General features: G+C 43.9%; 1 protein-coding gene across 13 annotated transcripts in view; it reads right to left on the bottom strand.

Moving 5' to 3' along the window:
- PHF20 (PHD finger protein 20) overlaps positions 1–17,200 on the bottom strand; it is a 125,756-nt gene extending 108,556 nt beyond the window's left edge. For 7 of the 13 annotated variants that reach the window (XM_081560018.1, XM_081560027.1, XM_081560025.1 and 4 more), the window contains exon 1: positions 17,133–17,200. The gene's annotated coding sequence lies outside the window, so the exon portion shown is untranslated. Of the gene's footprint in view, positions 1–14,565; positions 16,295–16,859 lie in introns of all 13 variants that reach the window. The other 6 variants (XM_081560021.1, XM_081560020.1, XM_081560028.1 and 3 more) reach the window with 2 other exon arrangements.
- Positions 17,201–17,488: the final 288 nt, after the last annotated feature.

The following is a 17,488-nucleotide window of genomic DNA, read 5'->3' as shown; positions in this document are numbered from 1 at the left end:
CATCTCTTTCAGAATTGTCCACAGTTTATTGTGATCCACACAGTCAAAGGCTTTGGCATAGTCAATAAAGCAGAAATAGATGTTTTTCTGGAACTCTCTTGCTTTTTCGATGATCCAGCGGATATTGGCAATTTGATCTCTGGTTCCTCTGCCTTTTCTAAAACCAGTATACTGTATAATACAGTTTAAAGGGCACTTTCACAAACAACAAACTTGGAGAAAATAACTTCAACACATATGACCAAAGGGCTAACTTACTTTATTAACAAGGAGTGCATATAAACCAAGAACAAAAGAGCCAAACAACTCACTTAAAAATGAGCAAAATGTAACAACTGGCAGATTCCCATATAGAGAAGGGAGAGGCTTGGGGGGACGGGGAGCAGGAATAACACAAAGATCTAATAAGCATATGATTATATTATCCACTTAACATCATCCTAAACTAAAGGAAATGCAAATCAAAGTAACAATTTTTCACTCTTCAGGCTAATAATTTCAAGATAAAATACCCAGTGCTTTCAGGGATGAGGAAAAATGATGCTTATAACTGTTGGTAGAAGCATAAATTGGAAAATCTTATCTAGAGGCAACTTGGCACTATCTACAAATATGCAAATACCTGCAACCCAACAGACCCATAGCCAGTGACATCCTACAGACACATCCCCCAAAGTCTGCCAAATTACCTGTGAGGGTGAACAATAAATTTCTGCAATTAAAATGCCCATCAAAAGAGGCCCACTTAAATGAATTATGCCCATCTATACAATAGAATGTGGTACAGCTATTAAAAGGAAAAATGGTAAGCTGTAGATGCTGATATGGAGCCATCTGCAAGATACACTGTCAAGTAAAAAAAGCATGGTGTAGAGGCAGGTATACAGTATTACCCCTTTAATACAAATAAACATATATACAGACAGATCTATTATATGCATACTCTATGCATATTTCTTCCCCCTAAGAAGGAACAAAATAATTGTTCAGTAGTTCCCTTAATGAAAGGAATAGAGCAAGAAAATTTAACTTCTCATTTTTTAACTTTATTGTTTGAATTTTCTAACCTTAAGAATATCTACTACTGTGGGTAAGAATCCCTTAGAAGAAATGGAGTAGCCCTCAAAGTCAACAAAAGACTCCGAAATATAGTATTTGGGTGCAGTCTCAAAAATGACAGAATGATCTCTGTTCGTTTCCAAGGCAAACCATTCAATATCACAGTAATCCAAATCTATGCCCCAACTACTAGTGCCAAAGAAGCTGAACAGTTTTATGAAGACCTACAAGACCTTCCACAACTACCACCAAAAAAAGAAGTCATTTTCATCACAGGGGATTGGAATGCAAAAGTAGGAAGTTAAGAGACACCTGGAGTAACAGGCAAATTTGTCCTTGGAGTACAAAATGAAGCAGGGCAAGGGCTAACAGTTTTGCCAAGAGAACACACAGGTCATAACAAACACCCGCTTCCAACAACACAAGAGACGACTCTACACATGGACATCACCAGCTGGGCAATACAGAAATCAAACTGATTACACTTTTTGCAGCCAAAGATGGAGAAGCTCTATACAGTCAGCAAAAACAAGACCAGGAGCTGATTGTGGTTCAGATCATGAACTCCTTTTTGCAAAATTCAGAATTAAATTGAAGAAAGTAGGGAAAACCACTAGACCATTCAGGTATGACCTAAATTAAATCCCTTATAATTATACAGTGGAAGTGACAAATAGATTCAAGGGATTAGATCTGACAGACAGAGTGCCTGAAGAACTATGGACATAGGTTCGAGACATTGTACAGGAGAGAGTGATCAAGACCATCTCCAAGAAAAAGAAGTGCAAAAAGGCAAAACGGTTGCCTGAGGAAGCCTTAAAAATAGCTGAAAAAAGAAGAGAAGTGAAAGGCAAAGGAGAAAAGGAAAGATATAACCATCTAAACGCAGAGTTCCAAAGAATAGCAAGGAGAGATAAGAAAGCCTTCCTCAGTGATCAATGAAAAGAAATAGAGGAAAACAATAGAATGGGAAAGACTACAGATCTCTTCAAGAAAATTAGAGATACCAAGGGAACATTTCATGTAAAGATGGGCACAATAAAGGACAGAAACAGTATGGACCTAATAGAAGCAGAAGATATTAAGAAGAGGTGACAAGAATACACATAAGAACTATATATACATAAAAGACCTTACTGACCCAGATAACTACAATGGTGTGATCACTCACCTAGAGCCAGACACCCTGGAGTCCGAAGTCAGGTGGGCCTTAGGAAGCATCTCTATGAACAAAGCTAGTGGAAGCGATGAAATTCCAGTTGAGCTATTTCAAATTCTAAAAGATGATGCTGTTGAAGTGTTGCACTCAATATGCCAGCAAATTTGGAAAACTCAGCAGTGGCCACAAGACTGGAAAAGGTCAGTTTTCATTCCAATCCCAAAGAAAGGCAATGCCAAAGAATGTTCAAACTACCCCACAATTGCACTCATTTCACACGCTAGCAAAGTAATGCTCAAAATTCTCCAAGCCAGGCTTCAACAGTATGTGAACCAAGAACTTCCAGATGTTCAAGCTAGATTTATAGAAAAGGCAGAGGAAACATCAAATTGCCAACAACCGTTGGAAAACAGAAAAAGCAAGAGAGTTCCAGAAAAACATCTACTTCTGCTTTATTGATTACACCAAAGCCTTTGACTGTGTGGGTCACAACAAACTGTGGAAAATTCTTCAAGAGGTGGGAATACCAGACCACATTACCTGCCTCCTAAGAAACCTGTATGTAGGTTAAGAAGCAACAGTGAGAACTGGATATGGAACAACAGACTGGTTCCCAATTGGGAAAGGAGTACGTCAAGGGTGTATATTGTCACCCTGCTTATTAAACTTATATGCAGAGTACATCATGCAAAATGCCAGGCTGGATGAAGCACAAGCTAGAATCGAGATTGCCGGGAGAAATATCAATAACCTAAGATACGCAGATGACACCACCCTTATGGCAGAAAGTGAAGAACTAAAGAGCCTCTTGATGAAAGTGAAAGAAGAACATGAAAAAGTTGGCTTAAAGCTCAACTTTCAGAAAACTAAGATCATGGCATCCAGTCCCATCACTTCATGCCAAATAGATGGGGAAACAACGGAAACAGTGAGAGACTTGATTTTCTTGAGCTCCAAAATCACTGCAGGTGGGATGGCAGCCATGAAATTAAAAGACGCTTGCTCCTTGGAAGAAAAGCTATGATAAACCTAGACAGCATATTAAAAAGCAGAGACATTATTTTGCCAACAAAGGTCCATCTAGCCAAAGCTATGGTTTTCCAGGGTCATGTATGGATGTGAAAGTTGGACCATAAAGAAAGCTGAGCGCCGAAGAATTGATGCTTTTGAACTGTGATGTTGGAGAAGACTCTTGAGAGTCCCTTGAACTGCAAGGAGATGAAACCAGTCCATCCTAAAGGAAATCAGTCCTGAATATTCATTGGAAGGACTGATGCTGAAGCTGACGCTCCAATACTTTGGCCACCTCATGCGAAGAAGATTCACTGGAAAACACCCTGATGCTGGGAAAGACTGAAGGCGGGAGGTGAAGGGGACGATAGAAGATGAGATGGTTGGATGGCATCACCAACTCGATGGACATGAGTTTGAGTAGGCTCCAGGAGTTGGTGATGGACAGGCAGGCCTGGCATGCTGCAGTCCATAGAGTCACAAAGAGTCGGACACAACTGAAGCCACTGAACTGAACTGAAGAATGTACTTCTTGGGCTTCCCTGATGGCTCAGTGGTAAAGAATCCTCCTGCCAATGCAGGAAACACGAGTTTGATCCCTGGTCCAGGAAGATCTTACATGCCTCGGAGCAACCTAGCCTATGCACAACCAGTAAGCCTGTGCTCTGGAGTCCTAGAATGGCACCTACTGCACCCCATGCACCCTGGAGCTCGTGCTCCACAACAAGAGAAGCCACCGTCATGACAAACCGGCACACTGCAACCAGACACTAGCCCCAACTCACAACTCGAGAAAAGTCCTGCAGCAACGAAGACCCAACACAGCCAAAAATTAATTAATTAATTAATTAATTTTTAAAAAAGATAGAATGTGTATCTTGGGACTTCCCTGGTGGCCCAGTGGTTAAGACTCTGCTCTTCCACAGCAGGAGAAATGGGTTAGATCCCTTGTCAGGGAATTAAGCTCCTGTATGACATACAGTGTGAGGGGGGAAAAAAAAAAGATCTGCAAAGCCCCTGTATGTCTAGCAGCAGAATTTTCTGAATTCATAATATATTTATAGCTAATGTACTGACATGGACTCTGGATTTTATTTTGGGAGAGGTTTAAGAGTACTGTAGCCATGGTAACTGGAGGCCCTGCCCTCAGCAACCCTAATGTGCTGGGGAGAAGAGACTAAGGACTCAAAATAACAAAGAATTTGTGATAGGTGGGCAGGGAACAAGACCTTTCAATGAGTTGGCTCTCATCAGGGTTAAGAGAAAATAAACTCTGAAAAGATTGGCAACCTCCAGAAACTACAGAATGGGCTTTACAATAACCTAATAGTGCTTACACTAGGCTTGCAATTCAATCTCCATTAAAGGATGATGGTGCCTTTTAAAGTTAATGTACACCTCACACCAGCCAAAACGGCTATCATCAAAAAATCCACAAACAGTAAATGCTAGAGAGGGTGTGGAGAGGAAGGAATCCTCCTACACTGTTTGTGGGAATGTAAACTGGTACAGCCACTAGGGAGAACAGTATGGAGATTCCTTACAAAACTAAAAACAGAGCTACTGTATGACCCTGCAATCCCACTCTTGGGCGTGCATCCAGAGAAAAGCACATACACCCCAATACTCACTGCAGCACTGTTTACAACAGCCAGGACACGGAAGCAACCTAACTGTCCGTCGGCTGAGGGATGGATAAAGAAGATGTGGTACATATAATATTATTCAGCCATTAAAAAAAAAAAGGAAATAACACCATTTGCAGCAACATGGGTGGACCTACAGATTGTCATACTAAGTCAGACAAAGAAGGAGAAATATCCTATGACATCCCTTATATGTGGAATCTAAAAATAAATGATACAAATGAACTTCTTTATAAAACAGAAACAGACTCACAGGCTTAGAGAAAGAACTTAACGGCTGCTGGGGTGAGTGATGGAGGGAAGGGGTAGTTAAGGAGTTTGGGGTCAACATATACCCACTGCTGTATTTAAAATAGATAAACAACAAGGTCCTACTGTATAGCACAGGGAACTCGGCTCATGTTATGTGGCAGCCTGGATGGGAGGGGAGAAGGGATACATATATATGTATGGCTGAGGTTCCTGCTCCCCCCTGCCAACTACCTGAAACTATCACAACATTGTTAACCTGCTATACTCCAATACAAAATAAAAAGGTTAAAAATACATAAAAAACAAAATAAGAAAAAAATAAACTTAATGTAACCCACTTTCAAACTGAAGGACACTTCAAGCGAAAGACCAGCTTAAATCTTTATGCCTCCTTCATTATTTACTGAGAGCCGGCTCTGTGTCAGGGGCCCAAGATAGACGGCAGGAGGACAAGATACCCCCGGCTCTGTTCTCTAGCAGGGAAGGCAGAAACACTATAACACATATGCAAATAAGATCATTTCTGGAAGGGTAAGTTCTGTAGTGGAAAACCCAACAAAACCAGTTGATGTGGCAGGATCCTTTAGATAAGGCTGTTAGAAAGAACTCTGAGGAGCTGAGGTCTGAGCAGAGATCTAAATAACAAGGAGACAGCTATGTGAAGATCTAGAGGAAAAAAATTCTAGGCAGAGGGGAAGTCCTAGAGGCAAGGTGTCTCAGCAGGAATGAGCTCCCCTCCCAATCCCCCACAGCCCTGAGCCTAGGAGGTGGAAACGCTCGCTGCAACCCTGCAGCCCTGACTATAGTTCCAGAAAAGCACATAGTATCAGCAGGTCCGGGGACACCTACAACCCACAGGAGGAAGCTTCCAAGGGGACTCTTCCAAAGTTCTGTCTTGGAGGAAGGCCAGGCAGTACTTAGGGATGGGAGCAGACAGGTTTCAGATTCAGATTCCGACCAATCCTGGCTCCACTCACTGCCTGCTAAGTGAAGATGAGAAAAATCACTAAGCCTCCCTGCTTGCCCTTCTATAAAACGGGACGAATAACCCCTACCTCCTGGGGTTGTGAGGCTAAGCGAGCTAATGGATGTCAAGTACTCAGGACAGTACACACCAAATATTCAATATTGGTGATAAAATGGCTGTGTGATAGTAGTAGCACTAGCAAAAAGGACATCAAACACAAAGGATTACAGTCACTGTTATTATGCAACATTAACAAATAGTATTCAATATAACGAACATAAAAAGAGCACATCTAGGGATTTCCCTTTGGTGCAGGGGTTAAGAATCCACCTGCCAATGCAGGGGACATGGATTCGATCCCTGGTCTGGGAACTAAGATCCCACATGCAACTAAGCCCTTGTGTCACAACTACTCGCCTCAAGGTCTAGAGCCCAGGCTCCACAACAAGAGAAGCCACTGCAACCAGAAGCCCATGTACCATAAGTAGAGAGCAGCCCCCCACTTGCTGCAACTAAAGAAAGCCCATGAGCAGCAACAAAGACCCAGCACAGTCAAATATAAATTAAAAAAAAAAATTCTTTTTTAAAAGAGCACATCCATAGTCCTAGAGAACTGACAAATTGTTTCAAGTAGGGACAAAGGCCCCTCCATCACTAATTTCTCCTCAATGACACAGAAAGAAGACTGAGTCTAAAGCCAGTCACCACCACTCCCTCAGGCTTGCCCAAACCACACTGAAAGAACTGGATTAGCCTCCTTTACTTGAGGGGGTGGAGAAGGAAACAAGGGAAGAGGGCAGAAAGGAAGGAGGAAGAAAGAAAAGAAGCCAAGCAAAAAGCTCCCTTACCCTCTTCCCAGATACTTGACATGTTTTCCCTAGAAGTCAGTCTTTTTCTACCACAATTAAAATTCAGACAGACAACAAACACAGGTTGAGCTTATGTCTTCTGAATTACTGAGAATGAACTGGTTAAATGAGAGGCTCTTCCCAGAAAGAGTGGAAAGGAGCCCAGGCTTAACTCCAGAATCTATTTGCTGAATGACTGACCTTTGGCACATTACTCAACCTCACTGAGCTCATCATCTTACCCTCACAAGTTCCTTCTTTTCTCCCCATCACAGTTTGAGGTCCCAAGACTGGCCAATGTGCCAAGCCAGGAACATGGGCACTGCCTTCACATCTCACTCTCAGTCACCATTTTGTCACACCTACTTCTGGTTTCTCCCACTATCCAGTGGCTGCCCAGTTCAGGCCCCCATCAGTTCTAATCCAATTACCGCAACAACTCTCCGGCTTCCCAGGTGGCACTAGTGGTAAAGAACTTGCCTGCCAAAGCAGAGAAGTGAGTTCCAATCCCTGGGTCAGAAAGGTCCCCTGGAGGAGGCCATGGCAACCCACTCCAGTATTCTTGCTTGGGAAATCCCATGGACAGAGGGGCCTGGCAGGCTGCAGTCCATAGGGTCACAAAGAGTCTCACACAACTGAAGCGACTTAGTACACACAAATGCAACAACTCTCAGTGGAGCTCAAAACCTCCAGCCACATGCTCCCCGGATCCAAATCAATACTGTCTTATAAGCTGACTTCTGACTGGTTATTTTATGATAGACACTATTCTAAGTGCTTTATATGTACATCATCTCATTTAGTGTCTACCTCATAGGTCTGTGATGAGAATTATTATTATTGTCATTTTGGAGATGAAAAAACTAAGGTTCAGAAAGTAAGCTGCCCAAATGACAAAGCTACCAAGTACTGGGGCAAGGAATTGAATGAATCCAGGTAACCTGACTAGTCAACTGTGGCTACTCTTCATCAGTGCTATTACACTAATGTTTCTAAAGTACAAATCTGACCATAAGACACCTCTGTTTAAAACTTCAGGTTATATGTCAATTATATCTCAAAAAAAAAAAAACCTCAGTAGTTCCCCTACAGAACAGAGTTCAAACTACTCAGTGCAGCATCAAGGCCTCCAGTGAGTTAGCAACTATGACCAAGTCAAATTAGGGGCTGTTAAAGATGGGAACTTAAAAGGAGTGGAGCGGACAATCAGCACAGGGCCAATGGCACATGGTGGTTATGAGCCAGAATTCTAAAGAGGCTGCCTGGGTTTGACCTCCAGCTCCACCATTTTCCAGATAACCTTGCATAAGTCATTTCCTCTCTGAGCCTCAAGCTACTCATCTGTAAAATAGGGATAGTACCAGTACTTACTTCATACCTTCCTATATGTGCTGTGAAGATAAAAATTACTTAGCACAGGGATTTCCCTGGTGGATCAGTGGTTAAGAAACCCTGCTTCCAGGGCAGGGGGCACAGGTTTGATCCCTAGTCAGGGAACTAAGATCCCACAGGCCACATGATGCAGCCAAAAAAAAGCAAAAATTACTTATCACAGAGCCTGGCACATGACAACCTCTCAAGGTTATTACTGCTCATGCCTCCCACACACCCAGACTCCCTGCAATGCTGCTTCCTCTCTGCCTGGTCCTTCAGATGGGGCTCAGCCATCAGCACCTCCCCAAAGGGCTGCTGGGCCAGGGTCCACCCCATTATTCACACGTGGCAGCCTTGCCTGCTGCATGGATCACAACACAGCACTCGACACTGAAACCGCCTGTGTCTGAGCCAATCTCTCCTCAGGCATTTAACTCCTCATAGGCACCCCCAGAGTCTAACAAGCAGCACCGTTACTTGGCAGTCAGATGCCTCTTTAATGAGATAACCTTAGTTTCCTCGTTGACAAACAGGAGGAAAGAAAAGAAAGAGATCAGTATCACCCATCTTGAGGGATGTAGGAATTCAAGGAGACGATTCCATGGAGACTCTTTGAAAAGTGCTCTCCACAGGTAAATGTAGGAACTGGTGTTACTCCACGGCGGTAAGGCAAAGCACACAGAACCAGACACCTGAAGACAGACCAGAATTTCGCCCCTGGAGCCTAAGAAAAGCTGTACTCTGTTTTCAGCTGCTGGGAGGGCTCTATAAATGGTGTCACGCAGCTCTGGAGTGGGTTTGTGTGGGTTCTTTTTAGAGAAGGGAATCTTTTTTAAAACATACCTGACTAAACTGTTCTTACAGAATTCCTTAAGTGAGGTATCACTATATTACAAAGGAAAACAATTTGGAGATGGAGTCATTACCCCATGGGACCTCCAAAGACATTTCCCTAAATTACAATCAATTCATTGTGCATGGGGTTTTAAAGATAAATAAAAATTATTTAATAGTCAATTAACTTACTATTTAAGTATTATCATTCCTGGTCTTTATTATTAATACTAGGAGATGGCTAACTTTTACTGAGTTTTTATCACATGCTAATCCATGAAAAATACTTTATTCCCAACAATGCAGTAAAGTTGGCAGTATTATCCTATTTTTCAGAGGAAGGAAAACAGAGCAAGTAACTTGCTCTTGGTCACCTGGCTAGGAGGAAGAGCGGGGATTTTAAAAGCAGGACCTACTCCAAAACCCACTGTATTTATACTGCATTTAAAAATAAGGCCTTGGAATAAAGAAGATGTGGTACATATATACAATGGAATACTATTCAGCCATAAAAAAGAATGAAATAATGCAGTGTGCAGCAACATGGATGCAACTAGACATTATCATGCTAAGTGAAGTAAGTCAGAAAGAGAAAGACAAATACTATATGACATTATTTGTATGTGGTATCTAATATATGACACATGCATGCATCCTCGGTCGCTTCAGTCATGTCCAACTCTTTGCAACCCCATGGACTGTAGGCCACCAGGCTCCTCTGTCCATGGGATTTTCCAGGCAAGAACAGTGGAGTGGGTTGCCATGTCCTCGTCAATATATGACAAATGAACTTATTTACGAAACAGAAACAGACTCACAGACATAGAGAACAGACTTGTGGTTGCCAAGAGGATGGGAGGTGGGAGAGGGAAAGACTTGGAATTTGGAATTAGCAGATATAAACTATTATACATAGAATGGATGGACAACAAGGTCCTACTATATAGCATGGGGAACTATATCCAATCTCCTGGGATAAACCATAATGGAAAAGAATATTAAAAAAAAGAATGTATGTATGTATATAACCAAGTCACTTTGCTGTACAATAAAGATTGGCATACTGTAAATCAACTATACTTCAATTTTTAAAAACTAAACTAAAATTTTTTTTTAAAAAGGGCTCTGAGGGAATCCCCTAGTGGTCCAGTGGTTAAGACTTGGCACTTTCATTCCTGGGGGCCCAGGTTAGATCTCTGGTGGGAACTAAGATCCTGCAAACACTGTAGCCAAAAAAAATATTAAGGCCTTTGAACAACAAGGTCCTACAGTATAGCATAGAGAACTATATTCAGTATGACATATTCAGTATACTCCTATGATAAACCATAATGGAAAAGAATATTTTAAAAAGGACATATATTTGCATAAATGAATCATTTTGCTATACAGTAGAAATTAATACAATATTATAAATAAACTACAGTTCAATTTAAAATATATACATATTTTATAAAGGACTTTGAGAAACCTGAACACTAATGATATTAAGGGATTACTGTTAAATTACTTTGTGTGAAAATAAAAAACAAATTTTAAGTGTTTTCTCTTACAGAGAGTACTAACGTAGTTACAGATGAAATATCAAGAAACAAGGTCAATGAGGGGATTTTACAAACATTTTATAAAAGGAATAAAACAAATTAATGGTAACACATACTCAACTCTTCACAGCTCACCAAGTTTCAATAACCTTATAAATTAGATTTTCTTATTCCCATTTTACAGATTAGGAAATGGAGAGAAAGGGCAATATTTACCGATATTTCTAACGATAGATGTGAGGCTAGTATGATACTTGAGAGAGAAAACAGGTCCAGATAGGTTAGTAACTTGCCATGCTGGAAGTCTGTCTCCAATGTCTGTGCCACAGGGAAAGTCCCAAGAGGTTTGAGCCCCACACCCACATGACATGGAGCCCCAAGAGAGTGGCAGATGCCTCCAAATTCTGGTTCTTCCCCACCACATACCATGCAGCCTGGACATGAAAGGTGGCATCTTTAACTATCACGCCTTTCTGAATGGAAGATGCATAAATTTCATACAGGGCAGAGCATGACCAACTTCCTACCCATCAAAGCACTCCAGACAGCATTCACCACTCCATGAGACCAAGGGGCTGTCAAGCAGCCCAAACCAGCCATGCTCTAGAGAGTCTCAAGAAGCGAAGAAAGGCAGCCTCAGCTGAGAGAGTTTAGCGTCAACAATTAAGGGAAGTTTCCATGGTCAGGAACCGAATCTGAGATGAAGTGGCAAAGCCACGTCTTCTCTCAACAGTGCCTCAGTCCTGCATTTCAGGCTGCCACCTGTTTGATGCTGTGACCAATGTGACTTATTCAAACCCTGAGGGAGAAAGGTAAGGCAGCTGTTGAGAGGAGAATGTATGCGCACCAAACTTGAAGGCAAAGCAACCTGGGTCATTAGCCAAGTGACCTTGGACAAATAAATTACTTAATTTCAGAAAAATAGATAAATTGTAAATGTTCAATAAGATCTAACAGAGTGCGCCAAAAACTGCTAACTAAAATGCCCACATTTCCAGGCAAGGGTTCCATAACCTAGAAATCCCAGCACCTGTAGAAGCAGGGTAGATATGTCAATCCACCTAGCCACGCACCTTTTCCACACAAATAAGAGACCTCATGAAAATCAGGTCTCTACTAGGACAAAGAGAACCAAAGACTCATCTAAGATGTTTGGGAGTCAGTCTTTAAAATCCTAGAATCATGTTCCTGACAAGTGATAAGCTCTTATCAAATATGTTAGTGTTAGTTGCTCAGTCAAGTCTGACTCTTTGCAACCCCGTGGACTGTAGCCAGCCAGGCTCCTCTGTCCATGGAATTCTCCAGGCAAGAGTATTGGAGTCAGTAGCCATTCCCTTCACCAGAGGATCTTCCCAACCCAGGGACTGAACCCGGGTCTCCTGAATTGCAGGCAGATTCTTTACTGTTCAGTGTTCAGTGTTCCTACTGAACCACCAGGGAAGCCCCAGTTTAAAACCCTTCCCCAGGCCCCTCCTCTTCCTCCTTCCCCTAAGTCCACTGATTCAGGCACCACCTCCCTCTCATATTGATACAACTGCCCTATTTATGTTTGGTGACTCATACTCAGCTCCTAAAATTTTACATGATTTCTACAAGCTCATCTCTTCCATTATTTGGCCAAAGAAAACAAAGAACAGCTGGATACCTAACACGAGATCCAGCAAAGCTGTTACAGCATCATTACAAATCAAGGTTTCAATTTTCAACAGGTTACCCCACGGTTAATCAACAACCTGTAAAGGGCAGTTGCTGAGATGAGTAAGAGAGAAACAAGACTTTCTCCAAGCTTACAACCTAACCAAGGAAGCTCTAAGTACACATGTTGGTTTAAAGAAAATTTATTTAAAAAATAAAAGGTCATCAAGAAACACGTAAACTTCCCCCCACCCCACAACCCATCATTTCCTAGAGAGATGAAGAAGGGGCATTAGGAGGTTAAATACACCTCTGACCCCCAATCTGGGAGACCTGAAGAGAGCTAAAAGCATGACATTCATTTTCCCCAAACTCCAGCCAAGGGCAAACTACCTGCTTCATTTTTAAATTTCTTTCTATCTACTCTGCTAATTCAAAGCAAAAATGAAAGATGGGGTGAGCAGGAGGGGAAGACATTTTTAAAATACACATCAGATAAGAGAACCTATAAATAAAGTTGTGTGTAAACTACAGACTCCCTCTTTGTGATTCAAGGAAGTAGCTAACACGGAATAGAGAATTCAAGAAGACTTCTTTGGGAAGCCTAGTTTTGAATGAACTAAAGCATGGAAATGGCAGAGACACCGAGGCAGAAGAATGCTGAAGTTGGGTTTGAGGACAAGCTGGCTGCCTTGGCTAGAAGAGCCAGTGGCAGAAGTGACTCGGACATGGAAATGATTGGCAGCAAGCCCAACAGAGCACGTGAAGGAAATCAGATCTGCTATAACAAGCGCCCACAGGCACTGGGTTTCTAAGCAAGGTACGGACAAAGGCTCAGAGTACAGTAAACCTTCGAGATAATCACCCCCTCGTTTTACAAATGGGGAGAATGAGGTCCAGTAGCATTAAGTGACTTGCCTGAGGTCTCACAGTGAGTGGAAGTGCTGGGACTAGAGCCAAATCAAGATCAAATCTGTTACTGAAGAGGATCTATCTGACACTCATGTGAGGGATGGGGGGGGTGGCCAGTGTGGAGAGGACAGAAATTCAGGTTTGTCCTGATTAGGGCCCAGAATAGGATTATGGTGGGAAAGGCCACAACAAGTGATAGCCAGGGAAATAGGTACAGATGATCTGAAAGGAAAAGCTCGCTAAGACTTAGAGACAGATGTGGATACAAAAGGAGAGAGAGCATCGTAAAGCCATGATTCCCATCAAAGAGTAACATCATATTCCAGCACATTCGCCTTGGTGAAGCTCCCACAGCTACACAAATCAAAGTGCAGGCACCTGCCTCTCCCAGGCCCATCTCTGGGACCCAGAAAACCGAGAAGGACTGCTTGGTAATTCCAACACCTGTGACCCTGCTGACTTGGGTTATCTCAGACTCATTATCCATGGTAGGATGACATATGAGGAACCAGAGAGACAAGCTGACTGGTCACTATATGGGCTATGCAGTATTTACTAGAATGATTTTATGTCAAGAGTTATGATCAAGGGCTTCTCTGGAGGTCCAAGAGTGAGGACTCAGTGCCCTCACTGTCAAGGGCCTGGGTTCAATCCCTGGTCTGGGAACTAAATCCCACAGGCTATGCTGCACGCCAAACCCCTGACCGCCCCCCCCCCCAAAAAAAGTTATGTTCACCTTTAAGCTAGAAATAGTTAAGCATTTAAATCTGACAAAATAAATAGGAATCAAACTCCTGGAGAAGTTCTAGCCATGATTTCAAAAGCTAAATGCTAGAACAACTGTAACTGAATATAAACAGTAGTCCTCCAAAGAGGACTGTGGCCTTGTACAAACTTTAAGGGACACACATCTAGATAAAGAAAGAAAAATAATGCTCCAGAATAAGGCAAACCACCACCTGCCTACTTTCACAGAGAAATCTTAAACTTTGCACATAAAACCTAACTACTCAAAGTGTAGTTCAATAATATCAACATCACCGAGGAATTAGAAAAGCAGATACTTGGGCCCCACTCTAAACCCATTGGATTAGAATCAGCATTTTAGCAAGACACTCCCCACCCTAGGTGATTTATTTGCACATTCAAGTTTGAGAAGCACTGGTGTAGAATACTTTAAGGGTGAACTATATATAGCAGTACATAGATAGGGCACCAATCAGGCAAATAAGATACAAAGTACCTCTTCACTTTCTGTACACCTTATTTTATTAGGTACTGCTCAGACAGACCTACAGTGTTTTTTAATGAATCTGGTACTTACTAATGATCATATGATATAAATGTGGGATCTATTTCACTTCCTGAAATAACACAGCTCCAGGGATTTCATGCACATGAAGTATAAAAAAGCTTAGTTCTTCTGAAAATACAATAATGATTCATTTTATTCAAGTTCCAACACAGAGTTCAGCACACTTCACCACAAGCCCCATTAATTCCTACAGGTTCCTGGGAGTATCATTAAATCCCCCAGCATCACTGAGAAGCAGGTGCTTGGCAAACATCCAATCTTCAAATGAGATTCAGAAGGACGTGGTCCTGAAAATGCAGTATTTTTCTGCCTTGTCCTGCCAGGGTTGCTTCTCAGGCTCATACTCTCTCCCGCCCTGAGGCCTCATACAGCTGCACACTCAAGTACTTCCCCAAAAGGAGAAAGGTCAGAGGTGTCATTATCCCATAAGCACTTGAGATTCCAGCTGTGGAGAAATTAATCTGGTTCGGTTCCGGCTGAGAAGCCCTGAGTAAGATCTGGAAAGACAGAGGGAAATACAAAAGAAAGAGCCTACTGAGAGGCTCTTAGGAGAAGACATTTGCAGATTTTAAGGTGGGGGGTTGGGGGCAAGGTTTGGCAGATTAAGTGAGAGGACCACAGGGAGAGAGAAAGATCCATCTCCCACCTCTACTCCAGGAACAAAAAGAGTGACCAAGAGATTCCTCCAAAAGACCTCTTTTCTTGATAAAAGGAAGGAAAAGAGCCAATGAGGAAGCTTAGGAGCTGGAAGCAAGACTAAGAATCTCTGGAGGGTTTTTTTGTTTTGTTTTCCAATGAAGGGAAATAAAGCAAAGGAGAAAGCAGTATCCTTCTAACCAGAATCTTCTAAGCAGCAGGCCATCAGGAGGATTAAGAGACCTGTGAATAACCAAAGAAATACAAGGGGGGGATTCATTTTCAGTTTAAATCCAGCGCTGGGGAATCAGGCAGCCCTGGACTTGAGGCCACTTCCAGAGTAAGGGAAAGAAATGGGACTATCTTTACAGTCACCAGTAAGCAGAGCAGCGTCCAAAGGAAGAAAGGAATCAGAAAAATGCCCGGGGATAGAGCAAGCCAAGAGAAAGAGTTTCTGTTAGCAGAAAGAAAAAAGATAAAGTAGACATATGAAAGACAACATGCAGGCACCCCTTTGGGATGGGCGGGGAGATCCTCCCCCAGGGGGAGGGGACTTCAGGAGGTGAGACTATAGGAAGTGAGTAGAGAGAAAAGGCCACAGAAGCAGAGAAAGTGCCATGCTGAAGAAAGGTATTTATTCACCAGAGGAAGGAAGACAAGAGGTGCACTTACCTGACAGGGAGAGCACCTAAAGGAAAATGGGAATCCAGAAAGGGAAGCTGAGGAAACAAAACCTCTCCGATGGCTGAAAAGCTCAAGAACCACGGACCACTGTCTGGAAATGAGCAAACTAAGAAAAAAGGTGTGCCCTCCCAGATTTAACAAACATCAGGACGGTGGCTGCACGCTGAGAACTGTGTAACCAAAAGTAGAGCGTGGGAGGTGGGCGGTGGGGACAGGAAACACTTCCAAATATGAAAATCTGGAAATAAGGTGGTCCGATTTGGAGAGCTCATGAAAAAGGGTGGAACCCCAAGGATAGAGTGATTGGAAAAAGCTGTGAATTCCCTTGTGTAAATACAAATACTTATCTTAAAATTTCAGGATTTGGACTTCATTTCGGGTAGACTCTGGACACTGTGCTCTCCCAGATTTTGAAAGGCTGGGAAAAGGAATTGGCCCCTAAATTTAAGACATTCTGGAAAGCATTCTGCCAGATTTCAGGCCTGGAAAAGGGAAGTCTCCCCTGAATTTGTGGGAACATAAGTACCCCCAAAACTGGTCACTGGACCCCAGATTTGAAACTAATGGGAAGAACCCTCAGATTTGAAAGGGAACGTTTATTCAGAGTGGAGACACGTAAAGGGAGTGTCCTCCCAATTTGGGGGTCGTGGGTCAGGGGGTACATCCTCAGTGGGGGAGGCTTTGGAAATTAAGATAAAATCCCAGGGATGGAGCTTAAGAAAGAGGGTTGCACCGATCACATTTTCTAAAAACTACAGAGAAAGGGGACACTCCCATAGTCGGGGGCTTGAGAAAGGGGTGTGCTCCCCAGAACAGGATTAAAGAGGCTATAAAACAAAACGCGTTCCCAAAGCACAAGGCAAGGGCAGAGGTTGTTGGTGGAGCTCTCGGGGGCCACACAAGCTCAGGATCCGACCCTAGCGCTTCCCCCCACCCGCAACACGGCCCGCTCCGCGCCCTGGGCCCGCACCCCGCGGCCCAACCTCCTCAGGCGGCGCTGATTGGCCTCAACCACCGTCACTCCCGCAGGCAACCCTGGGGATTGGGCGCCACTCGCACGCCCGCCACGCTCTCAACAGCGGTCCCCGGGCCTCCCTCCGGGCAGGGCAAGCGGGGCCAGGCGGGGAGCGGGGCCGGGCAGGGGACCGGAGCAGCGGTGGCGTCCGTCACCGTCCCCGCCCGCACGGCGCGCGCGCGCGTCTCGACCCGGCCCCAGCCAGCCGGCTTCTCCTCGCCGCGCCTCGCCGCGAGCTCACCTCACAGCCCCGCTCCGGCTGCGCCGCTCCAGGACCAACCGACAGAAGGACTCTGCGTGCTGCGCACCACGTGACCCCCGGGACGCGCCCAGCGTATCCCCCGCCCCCCACACACACACGCACCATCGCCACCACCGAGTGACGCAGCTCCTCAGCTGCCCCGCCCTCGGCCCCTCCCCACCCGATCACCGTGGCGACGGCTCGGGCGAGCCACGCCCACTGCCCTGACGCGCGGGAACCGGCCTGCGCCCGGATCCGGAGCACGAAGTCCCCACTCACCCATATCCACTGTGATCACACGAAGCCCGGGACTGGACCTTCTCCGTCATCTGTTAGTTATGCCTCCTATATGCGCC

This window comes from Giraffa tippelskirchi, chromosome 13 (genome assembly GCF_054371585.1).
Source record: "Giraffa tippelskirchi isolate mGirTip1 chromosome 13, T2T-mGirTip1v1.2.pri, whole genome shotgun sequence".
NCBI lineage: Eukaryota > Metazoa > Chordata > Mammalia > Artiodactyla > Giraffidae > Giraffa > Giraffa tippelskirchi.
Note: the sequence above shows the minus strand (reverse complement) of the source record. Positions and strands in the feature narration are given on the sequence as shown.